At 55.6% G+C, this 21,196-nt stretch overlaps 1 long non-coding RNA gene across 1 annotated transcript in view; it reads right to left on the bottom strand.

The window, feature by feature from the left end:
• Positions 1 to 21,196, bottom strand: part of LOC129213696 (uncharacterized) — a 32,259-nt gene that overhangs the window by 2,399 nt on the left and 8,664 nt on the right. The window contains exon 4 of the long non-coding RNA XR_008579499.1: positions 5,063 to 5,195. This is a non-coding gene — a long non-coding RNA (uncharacterized LOC129213696). The remainder of the gene's footprint in view (positions 1 to 5,062; positions 5,196 to 21,196) is intronic.

Here is a 21,196-nt window from a genome sequence, read left to right as displayed (position 1 = left end):
TGTTGGCCTCTCCTTAACCTTATTATCAGACCTTTTAAGCAAACTCTTCACCAGCTCAGGACAGATTCTGCTCACGCTCCACCGGGATTATAAGCCACCTTTGAAAGCTGGAATAAAGCACACGTACGTACAGAGGTACACACATGGCTTTCTGGTGGCGATGCAAGACCTGGGAGTGGAGAGACAGCACTTGAATGCATCATGCTTGGTGAGTCGTCATAGCAACAGGGAATTTTAAAAGCAATTAGGTGTGGGTTCATCTGTATCGCTCTAAGGGATCTCCAAAAGCCCCGGAGCTGCGGGCAGCCTGGCAGGCTGCGGTGGGCAAGGGGCTCCTCCGGTTCAGAGATGTGGTGGCACTGGCTAAACATCATCGGTCAAACCCAGAACGGCTTTGCAAGCCAGGCAGGTGCTGGTACGGCAGCTCAGCCTGGCCGAGGGAGAGGAGATACCCCGTGGGGAAACACAGAGCTGTGACCCAGGCTTGTTCCTGTACCAGGGTGCACCGAGGCAGTCGAAGACTTTCTGACCAAAGAGAAGTAGGAATTTCTAAACAGCAACAATATCATCTTTTGCAGTACAGTTTGACCCGGCTGCAAGCTAAGCTGGCTCTGTGCTTCAATAAGACCCGTTCCTGTAAGGTCAATCATTATACAACCTCCCACAAAGCCTTCATCGACCATTTCCCAGAAAAGCCCAGCCTGGAGAGCAGCTCACCTCCCGCATCGCTCAGGGTTCACGCCGAAGCAGCGCGTGATCCAGAGAGCGGCTCCTCGCTCCTCTCTAGCCCCGGGCAGGAGCTGGGGGAACCTGCCAGCCCCACGCTTCCCAGACGTGACCGATGGACCCTCAGCTACGGCAGGGATGGAGACAGATTTACGCACGTTCACCATCACACGGGCTGAAGGCATCATCCCTTCTCCACAGATAACGACGACGCATGCTCTGTCTTTCCAGTAGCATTGCTAAGAGCCTTTTTCTTTTCATAGAATCCTAGAACGGTTTGGGTGGGAAGGAACCTTAAAGCCCATCTAGTCCCACCCCTGCCATGGGCAGGGACACCCTCCACTAGCCCAGCTTGCCCAAAGCCCCATCCAACCTGGCCTTGACCACTGCCAGGGAGCCAGGGGCAGCCACAGCTTCTCTGGGCAACCTGCGCCAGGGCCTCAGCACCCTCACAGGGAAGGATTTCTGCCTCAGATCCCATCTCCATCTCCCCTCCTGCAGCTTCAGGCCATTCCCCTTGGCCTGTCACTCCCTGCCCTTGGCACCAGCCCCTCTCCAGCTTTCCTGGAGCCCTTTAGGTACTGGAAGGTGCTATAAGGTCTCCCCGGAGCCTTCTCTTCTCCAGGCTTCCCCTTTCTTTTCATATGTTACAAATCAGTTCCTCCACCTCACTGCTAGAAATTCCTCCCAAGTTTTTCATCACATCTTTTCACTTCCCTTCACAATTTCTGCGCTTTCCAGGCTCCATACTGGATGAAGCACTGTTGATTTCCAGGTTCCCCTTCCACTTTCCACATTTTCTGCTTGCAGCAGCCACTCAGGCCAGGCCACGTGCTCTGGCACTCACTTTTCTGGCTGGGGACGTTGCCCTTTGCATCAGACAGCTTTCAGGAGGCCCCGAGAGCTGCAGAAGTGTGGGTGGTATGATGTTCATGTCTCGCTTCAGCATCCAACCTCCCTTTTTACTGATGAGCTAGAGAAGGGCTTGTAGCATTTACTAGGGACTGGGTTGGGGAGCAGCGTTTCGGCTGCTTCCTCCCAGCTGGTGAGCGAGGGGGGTAGCGTCCATCTGCAGAGGGGAGATAAGGTAATCGGCCACCTCAAACGCCTGGGATCTTATTAAAGGAGAGCTGGCTGGCGAGATCCTATCGCTGCGCAGAAATATCTGCGACTTCATCCTCGACTGTAACATGAACCAAAACAAATGGAATGAGCAGGGCGGTCAGGCTGGGCTCTCCTGCGAGGCAGGACGGGCAGGGAGCGAGGGGAGGCTGCTCCCCACGCAGCCGAGGCCCTGGCAGAGCGGCCAGAGGATGCAGGCGGGAGGATGCGCAGCCGCGGGAGGATGCGCAGCCGTGGCAGCCCGACAAGGGGTGGAGATGGCTCTGCCAAAGCGATAAGGGAGGTCCTGGTGCGTGGGGAGGCTGGGCCGTTACAGCAGCGGGGCAGGATGCTGCCGCAGGGTGTAGCTGCGGGGACCAGAGAGACTTCGTGAAGGGCAAGGGACGGGATTCAGCCTCGTGTGCCGAAGGGCACGCAGCCCGCGGGAGCTCCTGAAAGAGCAGACGCCTGGCCGCCGGCTTTAACCCGGCTCACAGAAGTGCCTCTCTCCAAGGGCCTTAGGGACCCCCAGTCGCGCTGTCCCCCCGGGCCTGGCCAGCGTTACTGCTGATGGATAAACCCGCGGCAGCTCGATCCAGTTCGACTAACGCAGGTGGCAGAGCCCGTCCCTGCTGCCCATGGTCCTGGGAGCGCAGGGGGAGCCAGAAGCTGCGGAACCAGGGTTTAAACCCCCTGCTCCCACATTCATCTGGGGACACGGGGGACAGGGACAGCTCTTGGACAGCCAGCATCTCCTCTCTGTTCCAGCCGCGGCAGGGGGAAGCGGGCACCACAGGCAGCTGATAAGCAGCTGCATGGAGCCAGGTCTCGCCCCGGCAAAGACCGGAACGACTTGCACACGGGTGAAGCTCAGACTTCCAGCTCCTTTCCTCCTGCCCAGGGAGCCCGATTTATCTCGGAAGCCATCACGTGCAGCTCACTCCTCTCGGGAACGAGCACGAGGCCGGCAGCAGCAGAGGGAGGGATACCTGCCCACTAACACCCTTCGTGCCAGTCACAGCCGAGAGGTGCCGCAGGCTCCTTTCTGCCAGGGCAGAGCTTGCTTTGAGCGCGCAGCGATTTGGCGAAGGGGTTTCGGAGGGCAACTAGAGCTTCCCCAAGGCTCGTGGGGCAGGGACAGGCGCAAACAACATCCCAAGTGGTTATAGCACTCTTCTGGTCAGATTAAGCTTCACGCAAGCCACAGGGATAATAGCAATAAATTCTCCCCGCCCGTCAAAAGGGAGGGCGGGTGTGCAGGAGCCTGCTCCAAGCCCTCCTGGGAGGCAAAAGAGGATGCAGCCTCCATGCCCCCACCAAAAAGCCTGGGAAGAGCCTGCCAGCTCACGGCACTGAGCAGCCTTCGCCTGAGTCACGGGGGAACAGGGACCTCGGTGCCACCTCCCACCCAGCCACAGGAACAAACGGAGCCTCCTCATCCTCGCCGGCAGGGTGGGGAAGGACGTGTCTCTGCCTGCAGGCAGCGAGCTCTGCCCTGCCCGCTACTCGGGGGGAAGGGGAGCAAACAAATCCAGCCCCCGCAGCCAGGCGCGTGGGCAGAGCGTGACAGCGCGTCACCCATGGGTGGGCTCTGCTCCGAAAGGGAAGCTTTCCAGCAGCGTTTGGGAAGAAGGCTGCGCAGGCGAAGGGACAACGGGGAGAGGACCTGGAGCACCAAAGATGGGAGAACAGGCCAAGCGCTGCAGCAGGGAGCAGACACGAACGTCAGTGGAAGGACCGTGAGATCCACGCAGGGGAGCTCGGAGCTGCACATCGCTTCAGGGACGGGGGGCAGACACAGCTGCTAAGGTTAACGGGGAGCAGCAATACTGAGGGAAAATGAGTAGGCGTGGGGAGGCAGGCCCAGATACACCAAAGCAACGGATGCGAAAAAGCTTCTGTCAGCTCCTCTCACCCTCTGTAAACTCCACCATGGGAGCAGCACGCTCCCCTGCACACCACGCTGGGATTCACAGCCCGCCCAGCCCAGCCCCGGCTCCAGCGGGGCAAGGAAGCATCCCCCACAGGGGGCAAACACAGATCTCAAAGTATAACGCATCAAACCAGACAGAAACGTGTGTTACCAGCTGGCTTCTAGCAGCGGTTCGTGCCTCTGTGTTCCCCACTGAGGCTGACAGCCCCTACGCTGCCAGGACAACACCTAGACAGCAAGGTCAATGTTGACCATCCCACCTCGGGAAGAAGTCCTGCAGCCTGAGATAATATTTGTGCTTCTCAAGATGGGATGATGACTACAGAGGGCAAGAGCCTCAATTTAAAGCAGCCCTGATGCTTCTGGACTCCACAATTCTTCGCTCAGAGTTAGCTCAGGTATCGCTGCATCCCATCACTGTGGAGGCAAGGAAGCCTCTTTGGGTGAAACAGAAACTTGGAAACCATCGGATGAGGTGGAAGGAGGACGTTACTGCCTATTACCTGCAAACGAAGATATGCTACCTGACTTATCCAGGGCAAACAACGCTTGTCAAGAACAACGTACTCACGGAACGGCTGCATTGGTCAGTCTGTGTTGACAGAGCTCATCACAGTGCTGCTGCAGAAGTAACGTGTAGCAGCTCTACCCAAGCTCTCAGAAGATGATGGGAAAAGGAAGGAGGTGAAAGCGCTGACAAGCCAGCCTCATCTGTACTGAGCAAGAACAAGAGCTGACATATAGCTTAAACAACGTATTAACGAACACAATGAAGGAATGAAAAAAGTTCAGGGGATTAAGGATGAAATCTTTTTCCCTTATAATTTATAAACATCCAGAACATGATACTCGTGGACTTAATATCACCAGGACATGACAAGGTAAAGGGGATGCACTCTCTGATCTGCACTCAGATCGTTAGCTCACCTACACCGGTTTTGGCAATGAAAGGCAGCAGAATTTAGATGAAACCATGGGAAGAGGCCAGGGCTACTCCATGGTGGGCCGGGTCAGGCTGTCACCACAACCAGTTGAGTAGGACATCGAGCTGCAGGTATGTCAGCCCCCAGCAGGTCTGGGGTTCCCCAAACAGGTCCCAAGGCAAGTGCCAGTGACCCAGCTAATTGCGTGGAGCTAGTCTGCAAATGCTGGCTCATAATAAATGACCATGCTCTGTAAAAGGCTCCTTGAACTAGCTATATCATGGAAACGGCCTCAGGAGTCAAAGCACTTAGCAAGATCAGCGTGAAGCCGGCACTAGAGGCTCCTCCCGAAAGCAAGACCCCAGCTGGCAACACTGACCTTACGAGGAAGAGGAGACACCCAGGCAGGAGCAGCACAGGACCATCACCCCGCGTTAAGCCTCTCTTCAGCAGCAGCGAGAAGGGCACGTCGGGAGATCTGGTATCACGTGAAGGGCTGCGGGTCTGGTCTCCTGGTAAACAGGAAAGCAATATACAGGAGATCCGTATTTCAGCGAACTCAGAGGACGAGGTTGTATCTCTCACGGCACGTCCCTCTGCCTGCCTTCCTATAGCGGTGGTTTCTCTTCTCGGGTTAGCAAACACCACCGACCGCGGAACCCAACCTCCTGGGGCAGACGGCTTTTTGCCTTGGTAGCACTGCGCTGATAGGGAAGCGGTGGGGGAGAGATGCTCCTGCCTTCCCACGCTAGGCGATAGCATCGCCTCCAGGATGGCAGCATCGGCAGCGCTCACTCGCATCGGTGCCGAAAGCCACCCGAGGCAACAGGAGGCCACGGCGGAGGCAACCTTGGCGGTAGGTGCTGGGAAATGAGCTCCGCGCTCAGTCCCACACAGGCACAGCCGATAGCTGCTGTCAGCCGTGGCTTATTGAAATCAGTTCCCCTCTGCGGGTCCACAGCTGCCCCGATGCCCCAGCCCGTGCCGTAAGAGGGAACCGGGGACGTTCAGGCATCGAGGGATGGCAGCAGGCACGGGGTGGCAGGAGAACACAGTTCTGGCTTGGTAATGAGTTCTGCATCGTGCTGCATTAACCCCGACTAAATTATCTTTTACGCTGCTATGCTTCAGCTAATAGAATAAATAATATAACGGGCAAGCAGTGGCAGATAACTTCTTCGTTTTGATAGCTATCGAGGGAAAACAGACCCTTTGATTGGAGCCCCTCTGCTGCTGACGTGAGGGCAGGTTTCCAGATACCCCAGGTGCCGCTGTGGTCGGCATGCGTCACGAGCACCGCGACAGCCATCCTGGCTGGGTGGAAAGGAACAGCCAGTGCTCCAAATGGAACTCCTAGCTGGTTAAGGAAAGAAAAGTCTATTTAAAGGAGTCAGGGCCTTTTTAACCTACCTTCCTTTGAAAGGAAAAAAAAAGCCCACCTAAATATATCTTACCAGAATTAGAGCTTTTAACCTGTTTGCCTCCTGCAGCCCATTGTCCGGCACGCCAAGGGCTGTTTCTCTGGAAATGGCAATGGTAGCTAATTCCTGTTTGAAGTCTTTCCTCCTACGGAGCAGAGCAGCAGCCTAGGAACGCCCGCTCCCTCCCCTGACAGCTCCCTGCAGAACGGGCTTTCCAAGCCATCAGCAGGCGTGGGGCCAGATCCTGCTCTCTGGAGCAAACCACACACGGATCCCGAGGCGGCGGGGGGGGCAGCTGGCTTTTCTCCATCACTCCCTGCTCACTCACCTCCCCAAAATCACAGGCACGATCTAGAGACAGACACACGGCCGCACCAGCCCTGTCTATGGGGCCAGGGTTGTGCCAGCATCCCCCCAGCAGCGGGGCAGCCAGGTTCCCCGGGGCCCCGCGTCTCCGGGAGCTGCCTTTTTGCTGCGGTGGAAGGCTGGTTGCCCTGCCCGGAGGGGATCCGCGGGGGAAGGCAGTGCAGCCAGCCAGCCAAGCCCCCCGCTCCCAGCGCAGAAGGGCTGGCGGGCTGCATTAACACACAGCTCCCAGCAGCCTGGGCTGCCTACGTGACCCTCCCCGAGGAGCAACAGGGTCTGGCCCCCTTTCTCACAGCAGCCTGCAGACCGATAAAGAGCTATTTCTCCCCAGTTTTCTCCCTAGACAAGCAAGATTTAAACCAGAAGCGTTTCCCTGCAGAAGCCACCCTAGGGCGGATGCAAAGGGGAAACTGCTGGGGACACACGTGGGGACCAGCACAGCTCCAGTGGGCCCTCTGGGAGAGGGACGAGCCTGCAGCCTTCGTTGCAGATGAGGAGTCAAGGCAGCAAGGTGAGAAAGAAACGTAACCAGGAAGAAAAGCACATCTGATTTAGCGTTGGGCAGATGCGTGCTTTTGCCTAGGCTAGTGAGAAGAGCAGGTTGTCAGAGGGCAGAACATTTTAGTGACAGCTAGTGGTAAGGGTTTCTTTTTTAAAGTAATTGCTACAACTTAGGAGAAAAAAAAATAAAAATTGCCTTATCATGAGCCAAGATAATTTTCCTTCAAGAAATCCTTGAGGTTCGGCGTTTCCATCGAGCTCTGCAGAGGAGAGCGCCCTGCTCCCAGACAGCTCAGCCAGGGCTGGGGAAACCACTTTCTGGGAGGCGAGGACGGCCGGGGAGGATCGTGGCACGGCACTGCCCTCTTTGGGTACATCCACCCGCCGATCCCGGGCTCAGCGCCGTGCTTGGTTCAGACCCGGTGTACAGCTGCATCGTTCCTTTGTGTGCCACCGCAGCGGAGGCGAGGTCAGAGATGCACACGCACAGCAGATATTTGCTGCGGCAGCCTTACCCTGACTCACTGATGGTCCAGAGATCCTATCCTCCGCCACAGCTCAGCCGAACCCCACGTCCAGCCAAGCTGCTGCCGTGCCAAGCCTCACCACCACTGCTGCGGGGATCTGCTCCCGGTGGGAGAGCATCCAGAGCAAAGCCAGGCTCCCTGCCTGTCCCCCCCCGGCTGGGAAACAAGACCCCGGCAGAGCGTTAGGCAGGAGCATGCGTCCCTTTTGCTGGCCCCGTGTACATGAAGAAGCTGGTGCTGTGCTGAAATGGCTGCTGAGGCTCGGGGTGACTGTGCAGGAGCTGCAAAGGACCCCGTGGATGGACAAAAGGCCGCCAAGGTCAGAAAATCCCAGCGCTGCAGGGGGCGGTGAATGGAGTTCTCGGTATTGCAAGAATCAGGGAAAGCTTTAGGTCCTTTTCCATCTTGTTCCAACTGCAGCCACGCTCCTGCCATCACACTTGTGACATCCGTGCTCCTCTCCACCCCACATCCTCACAGCCCGGCCCAGAGAGGATGCCAGCCAGCAACGGGCAACTTCCCACAAGTGGCAGAACCAAGGATCAGTGAGCGACCTTCACCTCTTCCCTCATTCCCACAGCGCTATGGCACATCCTTCGGACTTCTTGTGAAACACAAGGAAGCATCATTAGGAGATTAAGATAAGGACCTTAAAGAAAAAAAAAAAAACCTGAAAGCCCTGACCTGTAGGCACATGCCCCCCAACTGCTGGGTGAAGACCTGCCAGACCTGGGCTACAACATGAACCATCTGCAAGAGGAGCCATCCAGACCTCCCTGCTTCATCCGGTGTCCAGAGAAGCTGGGATGTTTGGATCCATCGGAGAAGTGGTGGGTACGGGAAAGGGACCTTTTGACGGGGCTTTGCCAACTCAGGCCAGGTACCTCGTGCCAGAAAACTGGTCACTGATCCAGCTCCTCTGTAGATAACCGTTAATAAAGAACTCTGTTCATTTAATAGTGCCAAGGGACTCCGTGCTAGGATCTGCCACTGGGTACAAGCGTAACGCTTCCAACCAGCTTAGCAAAGCCCGGAGCAAGGACGGGGTAATTAACCGGAGAGCAAAGCGGCAGCAGGACTGAGATGCTGGATACTCCGACGACAGCAGGAGCGGGAATAGAGCCCAGCCACGGCACTGAGCAGCGAAGGGAAAGGCAAGGCGCTGCAGGTTTGTTCACTATTCCCGGGAGGGAGAGAGAGCAGGGAAAGAGGGACCGTGCCCAGGAACGGTGTCAAATACTGCTGAGAGGGAGCGGGAATTTCAGAAACATATGCGTCTACAAACCAACCTGAACACAAGCACAGTAAGAGTAACAAACAGCTCACTGCAGAGCTACAAACACTGCAGCTATTTTTAGTTACACAAAAGACCCCAAATTATAGACAGGATTGCTGTGAGACTTTGGGAGAGAAACAGATCCAACACCAGCACACTTCCCTCGAGGCCAAGGGAAAGCTCAGCGCATTCAAAAACAAAAATGAGTGAGGAAATGCTCAATTTCGGCAACTTAAGTGGAAAGCAACTTTCCAAACCCCAAGTTCACCCCATGGGTCTCCATCTCCTACCCCTTGGCTGCCCCAATAAGCAGCCCTGTTTTCCCAGAGATGGTCAGTGGCGAGGACGGGCATCCGCCTCCACTCTGCCAGCGTATCTGCTCAAGGGGCCACAGAGCCGAAGGCTCGGGTTCTGCTGCCCGTTGCTTGTATCTGTAGTAAGCTACAGAGCTACTTCCTTTGTTTCTCCTCTATATGAAAAGGACTTGGCCAACTGTTTGCAAAAACATAGGGTAAAAAGAACATCCTGGGGCACGGTGGAGACGAGAGCGGAGGATGGAGGAGAGACCAGCAGGTTGCTTGGTCGCTGCAGCTCTCACCTTCACGTGGCCACAAGGAAGGGGACGTGTTACAGCGGCAGGCAACAGTAATACTGAATGTCCTTTGTCTGGGAGGATGGGATTTCTCCAGTTACCTGGGAAGAAGCAAGCAAAGGCTTTCACTGAAAGAATTCCCTTAGGACTGGAAGGAAATATCCAGAAGGAAGAAATCCATCCACCTCCCACGCACAAGCGTAGGCCACCCTGCGGGGCGGCAGGCGAGGCAGGTCCACTGCCAAGGCACTGCCGTTCACAGCCTGCTCCAGGGCTCGGGGATCCCGCTGGGAGAAAACATATGCATCCATATGCCTCCATATGCAACAACGTCCCTTCGATTTGAGTCAAATTTCTGGATGGGTAATGCTACCTCAGCCTTGTTCTGCTCCAGCCCTTCTCAGCTGCAGGTCTGGTCGGACTTTGCGGGGGGGAAAGCCGCCTGCCTTCGAGCTGCATTTGGATGGAGACTATTTTTGGGCCCTTTGCTGGCACACAACACCGCTGTAAGCGGTCACCTCCGAGGTTAATTAGATGAGATTCTTTGGCGAGGTCTCCGGAGGAGCAGGATTTCCTTTTCTCCGCATTAAGCCCTTTTATTAACACCCTGATAGATCTCAACATCACGGTGCCCCCACGACGCCACCTATCATACAACTGGCAATAACGGCGGGTCTATTGCAGGAGATTAGGGGTGAGCTACAGAGAATTGCAAACAGCAGAGAAAGCAATAAAAGCAGAACAAGTTGAGAGATTGTCAGCTATAGCATCAACCCCAGAAGTCACAACCGTGCTCATGCCCACAGCAATCAGCCCCGTGCTGCAAGAATATCACACGATATTAGAGTCACCGCTGCTACCGCTGCTTGCAGCAATCTCTCTGGCTCGTACCCCTACAAATTCCACAGGGACTAGAGATGTCTCAGAGCTCTAAAAGGCACCACAAAAAAAAAAAAAAAAAAAAAAAAAAAGGACAGTGTTCTCGGTTTAATGCAACATGACTATTTGCTTGCAAAAATGACTTGGCTTCTCTGTCCCTGAACCTTGCAGGTGTTTGTTTAACAGCCTGCATAAATTGAGGCTAATCACAGCTCCGCCAGCTGCCAAGGAGTCCGACAGCCGGGAGGACACGGCCTCGCTTATCTCGAGTGCAAGCTGAGCGAGCTGCTCCCGAGGGTGAGAGCTAATCTATGGAGCCCTAAACGAAGCAGCCGGTCTCTCACGCCTGCAGCCTCACCGGGAAGAAGTGGAGGACAGGGTCTGAATGGGATTAGTGTGGAGGAGAGAGGAGATATTCGGGGCTGTGCCTCGGCTGCTGCCAAGGATGCGCCTGGGGAAGAGTCTGCCTTGGCCGTCCCCGCGATGCCGAGGGCTGGGCTGGAGGCCAGGGATGTCCCCCTGGGTCTGGTGAGGAACGAACACATCTCCAGGCTCACGTCCCTTCTGATCTCCCAGCTCAGTGCGGAGGGAAACAGGCACCAGAGCTGGCCAGACAGCAAAGCTACAACACCCCCCCCCCCCCCCCCCCGTCTTGCTTCCAACTTGCTGCAGAGGCATGCCATGGGCACGGCACGAGGGAACCGAGCGCCACTGATGAATAAACCCTTCAGATCTGGCTTTATGCACCCCCAACACACACAAGGACATGAATTAGATATCTAACAAGCCAAAAGCAATTTATCTAAAGCACTCTTCTGTCACAGACCCAGGCTCCTGCAGCACGCGGGGCATTTTCCAGAAAGTGCCATTCCCTAAAAGCACCGTGAGTTTCCTGGCTCCATGACACCCTCGCTGGCTTTGTTCATCCACAGCTCTTTGCGACAGAGCAGAGGGCAGGGACTCGGCTGGACACGTGTGCTTGTGTCTCACCTCGGAGCCCCGGCAGGACAGGACAGGACGGAGCAGCATCCCGAGGCAGTTTGGATCCCAGCCGGGCCACCTGCAGCCCAACCACACGGAGCCCGCGCAATGGAGAGCGGAGCCATCTCCTCATTTCCCCCTCCTGTTAAACAAGGAGCAGAAGTCACTGGGCACCCTCCTTCCAGCCGAGCGTTTGTTACGACACACCGCAGCACCCCAGGGTGGAGATACAGCTCCAGCACTCACAGCCTCCTGCTACTCCCCGTGCCCAAGTCAAGGCAGGGTGTTGGGGGACCCTGCCCCCTCCTGAAACGCTCTCACAGCAGGGCTCGATGCCTCCAGGCACCATCCTGGCTCTCCACAGCATCCCACCCAAGCCAGCACCTGGGCGCTGCCTGTGCCGTGCAGCTCTTTCCCCACGGCGCAGACACCTACAGCGACAAGCTGCTCCCCCTGAAGCCGCGGAGAAAGCTTCCGGCAAACCGGAGCAACGCAGTGCCCTTCCCTCCAGCAAGAAAAGGGCTCCACCAGCACCGTCCTGCTGCTGCAGAGCCCACCGCAGTGGTCACGGCATCGCGTGTTCTCTGTTGCCCCCGCTAGCCAGTGCCTGTGACACGTCCCGGCTCCTCTGCTCTGACCCGGGCAGCCCTTGCCTCCGTGGCGTCCCACAAACGTCCACGCACCAGCGACTCCGCTCATCTCCGCGCCATGAAGCGGGGCCATTAGCCAGCACGGTACGGGCTTGGGCTTAAAACCCAGGCCTGCACACCTCAGAGCTCTGCAGGGACCATCCCTGGACGTGAAATCTGCTTCCCCATGCACCCATGTGTCCAAGAGCAGAAAAGCAGAAACGATGGACTTGTACTCACGGCATGGCAAGCGCCAATGATTTCTGGGCAGTGGTGATCATTTCCGATCAGAATGCCTTTCACAATGACTAACCCCGTAATAAGGCCACAGGGAGGCAGCTGTAAAACACTAATCACACGCCGCCCCTCGCTCATCAGCTCAGCCCAGACCTCCCACCAGCCTGGTTCCCACCATGACAGGGGGGACGGCTCAGCACCATCAGGAACCAGCCCCCTTTGCTCCTCTCACTTCAGTTTATTCCAGCCTTGTGCTTTCCTGTTACCATAAGAGCCCGACTCCATTCCAGGGGTTTATTACACACATAGCTTAAGCTGCTGAAGAACACAGCGGTCAGAGGTTTTAAAAGCAACCCTAACAGCGCAGGCACTTATTTCTGCAAAGTACAATGGTCTTCAGAAGCACTTTTTCAGTAGCTACCCGTATTTAAAGCTGGGCTCCCTACCGCTGTGTTAAGAAGCAGCAAAACTGTGGCCAGGACCACGCAGCCCTGCAGAACGGGGATGGTGGAGAAGGAGCGCTGAGAAATGATAAAGACCTCATCCAGCCATCTCCAAGGCTCTCTGCAAATAACCTTGGAGCTTGGGAGCACAGACACTTTCCCCGTCACGCCTTGGCTCATAGGACCAGCCACTTTCACCACTCACAACCCACTGCTACCGTTTCACACAGGAGAGCACGCTCTGCACTGCTTTTCACCCTGATATCAACCCAAACCAGGGAGAAAGAGGCAGACAGCCTGCTCTCCACCCACCTGCTAGACCCTGACATCCAACCTCACGTCCCCACCAACCCATCTGCATCCACAGCCCTTGCTCTTAAGCGCCCGCATGGTCCAGGAGGCAGTAGAAAAACCAGCACCCCGGCCCCGGGGTCCTTAGCCCCCATTTCTTGGGCGGCTTCCTCAGCCCAGCTCGCCTGCTCAACACCAGCCCTGCTTCCCTGAGGGCGGCAGGGTTATCGTGCCGTACGGCTCTGCGGCACCTCAGCTCCAGAAGGCTTGGGCTGCTCCCTCCTCCCCTTTCGCTGCATGGAAATGCATAGTAAGATCTCAGCGCAAGCCGAGGAAATCACCTCCCTTTATCTTGCCAGTGCGTTGCCCAGGCCAACCAGGGAAGAACGCCACAAGCAACAGCCAGAACACAATTCTCCTCCAGACAGCAGAGTCCAGCACTGAAGCTGTCTGCAGCCCCTTTGCCCCTCAGCTTTCCATTTCATTTGCATTTCATTTTCTGGAGCTGCACAGCTCTAAGCACAAGCCCTGCAAAGGGCAGGGGATGCTCCAGGGCCAGATTCCTGCTCTGTAGGTCAGCCACGGAGAGAGAAGGCACGTTCCCTGCAGCCCCTGCTCACCAGTTCACGAGGTGTCACCAAATACATGAGGAAGAGGCCAGGCTTAAGAAACAAAACCAGAAGCCCCTCTGGCAGCATCCTGGCACGCTCAGCCTAAGAAGAAACAGGTCAAGCTTCTCCATGGATACTTGGATGAGGATGTTCAGGAGGAACACCACAGCAGGTGGGCAGTGGTCCAAACTCACAGTTTTTAGGCACTCAAGAAGCCAAGATTCTCCCCCATGAACTCCCAGAAATTCTCCTGAATCTCCCTGCAGCACGGAGTTCAGTGTAGCATCAGAGGCTCTTCCTGCAAGATCCTGGGTAACAAATGGCCCCACAGCATGCCAGATGGCTAATAAATCCAGACTTCGCACACCACCCGCTCCTGGGAGCGCTGAACACTTCCTGTGCCTACAAACAGGCATTATAGATCAAGCTCCACTGGAGATGATGGCTGATGGCTAAATCCATTGTGTAGAACAATTGCCTCATTAGCAGGCTGAGCTGGGTACGAGGTCAGGGAGACGGGGCCTGCCAGAAGATAAGACAGAGCTATTTTGCAATAATTTGTCTAAGCCTGCATGAAATGTCAGGGTTACAGCAGCGCTCTGGAGTGGAACCAAGACAAGGACCCCATCACGGGTCCTACACAAACTCACTCACCCCCAGCCCTGTGCGAGGGGAAGGGGAGCAGCTCTGTTCTGTCCTTCTCAAGTGGTCCTTGGGAAGCGTGACAAGGTGAAGGCAGTGGTTTGACTCTGGATGAGGTACTTTGGGGAAAGAAGTTGGAGATTGATCAAAGAGCCACTTGGGAGAATGTCCTAAAAACGTTGCTGGTCTAGATGGCAAGAGGCAGTCCACCGGTCCATGGACAGAGGAAGGGAGAGCTTCTCCAACCCCAAAACACAAGGAGGATGCCCCTCTCCTCTCCCCTTGCCACAGCCCAGCCCCAGCAGCCACGAGTTCTCATAAATGGAGACAAAGCAGGACAGGGGGTTCCAGCTGCTGAAGCCTCCCCTGTCTCGGCCCGGCCACTCTCTGAGCACAGGCTTGGAGGACAGCTCTGCCCCACAGCCCACCTCATCCCCGAGGAGGTCACAGGTAAACGGCACAGCCTGCTTCTGAGGAATTAATCACGAGGCTTTGCATGTCAGCAAAGCTTCAGTACAGCATCTCTGCAGCTCTGAGCAACAGCCCATGCCAGAGAGAGAAGAAAGAAAAAATAGCCTTGAGCCATCACGCTGCAAAGATGCCATCCCCTGTGCTGGCACCTTGAAGGACAAGCACGTAGTGCCTCGCTTTCTCTTGGCCCCATTGATTTTCTGCAGCTCTGCCTCCAGATCTACACCCAGAGGCAGCTCATTCAGCCTTGCAGCAACACCGGTACAGGATGAGGATACCTGTATCACACCGGGGGCGAACGAACCGAGTCGAAGAGCAGAGACAACAAAAGGCGTTGCAGGACGGTTGGGTTAATACAGCCATGAAGAGGAGACAGGCGTTCCTGCTCCTTGGCCTGTCCCCATACTCTAGGACAAGGACTGCTTTGAGCAAACACTAAGGTGCCTGGGTCAGAGCCAGCTCCTCGATGAGCTCCTCGCATCCCCGGGTGGCAGGATCCACCCGGAGCCAGCCCCGCCTGCCTGGCGGCCACGTTCACGGACTTCTCAAGTCTCTCAAATCCGAGGCTGGAAAGCAAACTGCAGCAGTTAACAGCACTTGCTGCTGTGAATGGGAACACTCTGTAAATAAATTACATCTCAGAAATTAATAAGCATTGCCTAATTGAGGTTTAGCATCTTAAATTCCTAAAAATTCTTACAAGTCAACAGAAAAGGAGGGAGGAAGGACATTCGCTTGGCTGGAGAGCCCTAACCCAGAGCAAGCAGTAGGCAAAGGCACCTGAGCAGACTCATTCCTGCCTGTCACCAGGTTGCCCTGCTCCCACACCAGGCTTACGTACATCCCGGGCTCAGACTAATTTCTCCTGCCAGCAGAGCAGCAGTATTGCAAATGGCTTTTGAACATCAAGCTAGCGCTCGAGTGCTTCTAAGGCAATGCACAACACGCATCAGGGATGGAAAAAAAAAAATCAGATGGCATTAGTCAAGTCTGGGCCTTAGGACATGAGCCAGAAAAGATTTTGGCATTCAGCATTTGCGGTGGATGAAGCTCAGTGTTCCTCTCCTCCTCCCGATGGCTGCCAGCTCTTTGGTGAGAAGCAGGTATGGACACACTTTGGTGACCTGGGAGCTCTCAGAACCTCTGGTGTGCTGTGTAGGGAAAGCATTTTGCAGCCAAACTCCCCTGGCATCACAGATTCCCAGCAGATGACTCCCCTGCCACCACGCTGGCAGCTTCCTCCTGGCTGCGGGCGCTCTCATGCCAAGTCTGTGCTCCATCCACCCTCCAAGCAATCTGTCCCCACCGAGGGAGCAATGTGCTGTCCAGATCTTTTCCTTGCCTGGAGCAAGCATGGACTTGTGCCCAATGAGAAGCAAGTCTGAACACATACTTCTGGGTGATGCTGATATTTTGATCTCCTTCCGATTACTCCCATCCGCCTCCCAGACACCCTCGGGTTCCCAAGGGACGCCATCTCCCAGCCTGTTAAAGGGAGATCAGGGGACAGGCAACTGGGACAGGAGTGTTTTCCACACCTCCAGCTCCCTGGTGCTTTTGTCCCCAACAAGAGCATCTTCCGCACCTCCAGCTCGCTGGGGCTTTTGTCCCCCGTCCTTCCCTGGCACCCCTCGGCGCAGGCTGATGGGCACGCATCCCTGCTTGCTGCCAGTGGCGCACAGAACCGGCATTGCTGTGGAGTCAGTGTCCTCCTCCCTGCTCCACACAGATATCTTGACAGCTAAAGGACTAATCCTCTCTTCCTCTGCCCACGTCATTAACACATCCAGGTGAGCAGGCAGACACAGCCCCCTGACACAGAGCACTGGTTTTTCTCTCCACGAACTCCTGGGGGATTGGCACGCAGAAACCTTTAATGAATTTGACATAACTCCTAGCACAGAGCAGCTCCGCTATTTGATGCAAAGTTTAATTTGATTTCTCACTTGAATAGCTGAGACATCCTTGATACGCTTCCTTCAGCTCCTTCCAGAGAAATCTGCTGAATACAATTAGCGCTGGGAGTCACCTGCATTTCACCAGCCCTCCCCTTTGCTCCACTCCAACCTCCACCTGCACCCCCCCGGGCTGCAAAGCCACCCTGGCTTCGGTCTTTGGAAAAGGCTTTCCATGTCATTCACCCTTCCTTAGCAAAGGGAAAGCTGAGGTTAAACAGCGGCAGCAATCGACCCGAGATGATGAAGCTGGCAGAGGCCAAGGCAGGAGCTGCAGCTGAGTGTCCCAGCTCAGGTCACCACCACCACCGTCTGCAGGAGGGCAACCACGGGCGGCAGCAGCAGCAGCAGCAGCAGCAATCCTTTCTAACCCCAGCTGCCGTGTTCCTCCGCAGAAGCGGCTGCGTTTCAGCAGCAAGGCTTGCATCAGCTATACAGCCCTTGAACAGCAGAGTACAACGCTTTGAAAACAGGGAGCAAACATTGTGAGTGCTGTGAAAATACTAGAAGCACAGATGGGAACGCGGTGTTACCTTTTAAAAAACAAAGACGTCTTCAGGTTTTTCTGGCGCCCGTTGACAGGACATACTGCAACATCCTACAATCCCCAAAGCCTGGGGACCACAGACCTGCTGAACCAGGGTCACTGTCAGGACTTGAGGAAGACCCACAGCTTCCCAAAGCCCCAGCGCTGTCCTGTACCACTGCTGGGCACAGGCAAAGGTCTCGCCCAAGACTCGAGAGCCCCCACGGGCTCTGTCTGGTTCAAAACCCACCGGTGAGCCAGCACAAGCAACATTGGCTTGACTAAATCCGTTCCCTTCCCAAAGCTCTGAAGCACAACAGCTGATTTAAAAATCTTCAAGCAAACCATTGGGGAGTGAAAGATGGATTTGCAGGCATTAAAGCCCCAGACCAAGGAGCAGACAGACACCTTTGATTGAGAAATCAATGCTTGGGTTTTACAGCATTTCACACTAAGCAGCAGCAGAGAAGAGCCCTGTGCATCTCATCCCTCCAGGGCAGGGGAGGGGGAACCAGCAAAAGGCAGAGAGGAGAGACACTCGGATGCAGGGTTGAATGTTTGGAAGCTTATTCCCAGCACACACGGTGCTGCCGTTGCTCAAGGCCAAGACCCTCAGGGGGCTCGGCCATCTCTCCTGGCTCACCTCACAAGGTGATCCCCACCCAACGCAGCACACGGGACCTGCTGCTGCTCTGCCAGGCAGCCCTGGGTGCAAAAAGGTTGGCCTAGAAAGGAGAAAAAAAAAAAATATCCAGAGACTTGGATTGATGAAGATGCCAGAGGAAAGGAGCGAGTCGTGAAGGGAAGAGGAGGAACAAGCCCTGCACTCAACAGGGGTGTTACAAGCAAGAGAGACATGCTGACAAATTAAAACAGACCACGAGAACCCCTGATATTTTTTAAAGCTCGCTCTTTCTCTCAGCTTTCTTCTTTTCCTTTGTATGTTGAAAATTCATCTTCAAAAGCCATTGCAATGCCCCCAGAGGGAAAAATACCCCAGCACAAGGCAGACTTCCCTTTAGGCAATGTGAATCTGCATTACCCAAGTAAAAAGGCTTTCATCTCAAAATCATTTGTTTCCAGAGCACTTGACCCAAAAGGAAGTCTCCTTTATTTCTATAAAAGTCACTTTCTCTACCAAAGTCCGATGGCTTCAGATGGGAGCTGTTAGGCAGCTTTCACTCTTCACCATTTCCTGCTCTGAGCCCTTCTCCTGCCTGCAGCAGCGGGCAATGCCCGCACTGTGCTCCTCGGCAGCCCCACCGCTGCCCCAGGGAGGGCACGGGGCACTGGTGGGGCAGAGACCAGCCCCAGGGTGCCTCAGGGACCCCCCTCCTCCCCAAAGGGCTCCTCTGCCCCTGCCAGGCTCCACAAGCCCCTTCTGCCTGGTGACGGCGGCAAAGGGGAACCCTTCTCCAGCCGCTTCTATCTTTCAGCAAGAACCAGCGCAGCGGTTGCGGTCGTTGGTATCTGACTTGTTTCTCGTCAGATGCTCTAAGCCAAAAGTGAGCTCCCTTCCCCAGAAGGAAGCCACAGACAAGGGTGTACCTGCAGTGCCCGGGTGGTTTTGGACAGCTCGGCGGTGCCAGATAGAAACCAGATGTGCGAGCGGTGGAGCCAGGGCTCGGGGAGGCTGCTTCTGCCCGGGGAGCTGTCATGGCTCCGCGAGAAGCCAGCTGTGATCCGCACCTCCAGGAGCTCACAGACCGCAGGGACGGCCCCTTGGGGCACTCACGCCTGAAACGGAGAGGAAAAGCGGTACTAGCAATTCAGCAGGAGGAAGGAGAAAGGCTGTTTGTCAGAGGCAGCACACAGCCAGGCAGCTGGCCTGGGTGAGACGAGAGCTCCCGGCTCCCACGGCCGTCTGAGCTCCGGGGAAGATGCTACCACTGACAAGGATCTCTGAACCAAAGCTCCCAGCCCAGCTAAGCGCTGCTCAGATCCCACAGGTCCCGTGGGCGACAGGACAGGGGCACCACGTGCTGGAAACGCGCACCCCTGCTCTAGCCTAAAGGGCACCGAACACCAGACGATCTCGCTCACATGGGACACAGCTCAGCACAGCAACCTCGTGCTCGGTAAAGTTGTAGTCCATCAAAAATCACCGTTTCAATGCTGAGTTTTGCAACACTTGATGTGCAACTCAATGGCCCAGCCTCGGGTCGGGAAAAAGCACAACAGGGCCCTTGGCTCATAAAATTATAGCAAATTTCTTCCCCTCCAAGTTGGGGAGAAGAACTCAAACCCCAGTGCCCAAAGCGCTGAAAAAGCCCAGGGGCTCCCAAGGCTGGTTGGATGGGAGCTCCCTCAATCCCTGGGGGTGTAAGCAGCCCTTGGGTTTGATTCGAGCGCCTGTTGTCGAGAACCCTGCAAGCAGCTCCTGAGCGTAAGCTCGGCTCCCTCCCACACAGCAGCACACCTAGCGTACACACGTGCCGGGCTCTGGCTCACTCGCTGGGCTCGGCCGTCCAGGACGGAGCAAATTTAACAGGCAGGACTGGCAATAAAGATAACGGTGTCAGTGATGATTCCTTATGCTGAATTGCTCACCATGCGCTGGGAGGTGACATCCAGTGTGAGATATCTACAAAGCTTTATAGAATAAATACAACCTGCTTCAATTTATACAAACCATCTCTGCAGAAACATTAAAAACCAACGGTACGGCACTAACGGGGAGGAAACAGGAGGAGCCAGGATATCCGAATTGCCTTTCCAGCGAGGATGCAGTCTGCCGGAGGCACCGTGCATCGAGCACACGAAGGCAGCACACACACCCCCTCGCACATCAGCGGTACATCACCCTGTGCACGCGGCAGCTTTAGCATCGCAAGGTGATACCGTTGCCCGCGTAGGGTCAGCATCCCACTGATGCGGCCCGACAGCATCCCAGGGGGAGTCACTCACTCCAGCCCCACCTTACCCGTGAGGACGGAGCACAGCCCCTGCCCACGGCACCGCAGGAAGCAAACCGAGTTCAGCTCTTTCTGCTGGCATGGCCACGCAGAAACACAGCTCCCACTCCGTGTCCTGGTGGGAAGTAGTACCGAGCAGGCAGCTCTGCACCGGGCAATCGGGAACGGATTCCCGCCGCGTATGGGTTAGTGGTGGGTACCAACAATGCTGCTCGCTTCCAGGCAGGAGCGGAGACCCTGTGCAGGATGGGGGGGTCACACCTGCCTCCCTTCCCGCTTCTGAAAAGCGAGTACAACCGTGTTCTATCTGCTCAAGCCATGCCACCCCCAATGCTTCGGCAGCAGCACTGAGAAGCGAGATGCTCAGAGGCAGAGGGGATTTCTCAATCTGCCTGGGCGGTTTCTGCGTGCCTTTGGCAGCATTTTCAGGGGGGCTTTTCTGTGGTTTGAAGCTCTCCATTTCCTTCAGCTGACAATCTCGCCACCCCCCCTTTTCTGTACACCCCAAGGAAAAGACAATGAAAATCTTTAAGGAAAATAACTTTCAAAACTCTCGGAGACAAAAAAGTCCTATTACACTAATGTTTAGGAGAGCATGGGATGCAGGGAGAAGAAAGCTTAAGCTAGACAAACTATAGTGAAAAAAATTGATCTGTTAAAGCAGTGGATGCTATCGGGGAAGCAAGCAATTTCCTGCAAACCGGCATAGCCAGACGCATTTCTGCTAAAGCAGATCTGTCTTGACTTCTCTGCAGCTTTCTCCTCTACCTGCCTGGCTCCCGGCAGCCCAGCTCGCCAGCTCTAATGGCGCGATTCACTTTATTGACCTATTCGCTGCCACCTGCTTGGGACGCAGCCACGGCAGATTTGCCATTGTGTAAGCAGCAGCAGCAGCAAACATAAAACCCTAAATAAATTTTCGGAGGCCACGGAGCGGTATAATTAATCACAGGGTCCTTCATGAGGCAGCAGCAGCAGGGAGGCAGGCAGGGGACCGCAGAAGGCAAGGCTGAGGGGGGGACGCACATCAGGACCCCCTTCTGCTGCCTGCCCCCACCCTGTCCTGCCAGGGATGATGCAGGAGCTGAGGATTCGGAGTCAAGGTCCAACTCCATTTCCACTGCTCACCCATTTCTTGACCCCGGAGCAAGCGACTCTCCCCCCAGCGTGCTTCGTTCGGGTACATCCTTGGTCAGCAAATAAGCAGCGCTCTCAGCCAGTGTTTGCAGAGGTGGAGAGTTAAGCCTGCT

The sequence above is a fragment of the Grus americana genome, chromosome 16, assembly GCF_028858705.1.
Source record: "Grus americana isolate bGruAme1 chromosome 16, bGruAme1.mat, whole genome shotgun sequence".
Classification (NCBI taxonomy): Eukaryota; Metazoa; Chordata; class Aves; order Gruiformes; family Gruidae; genus Grus; species Grus americana.
This window is presented reverse-complemented; position numbering and strand designations above follow the sequence as displayed.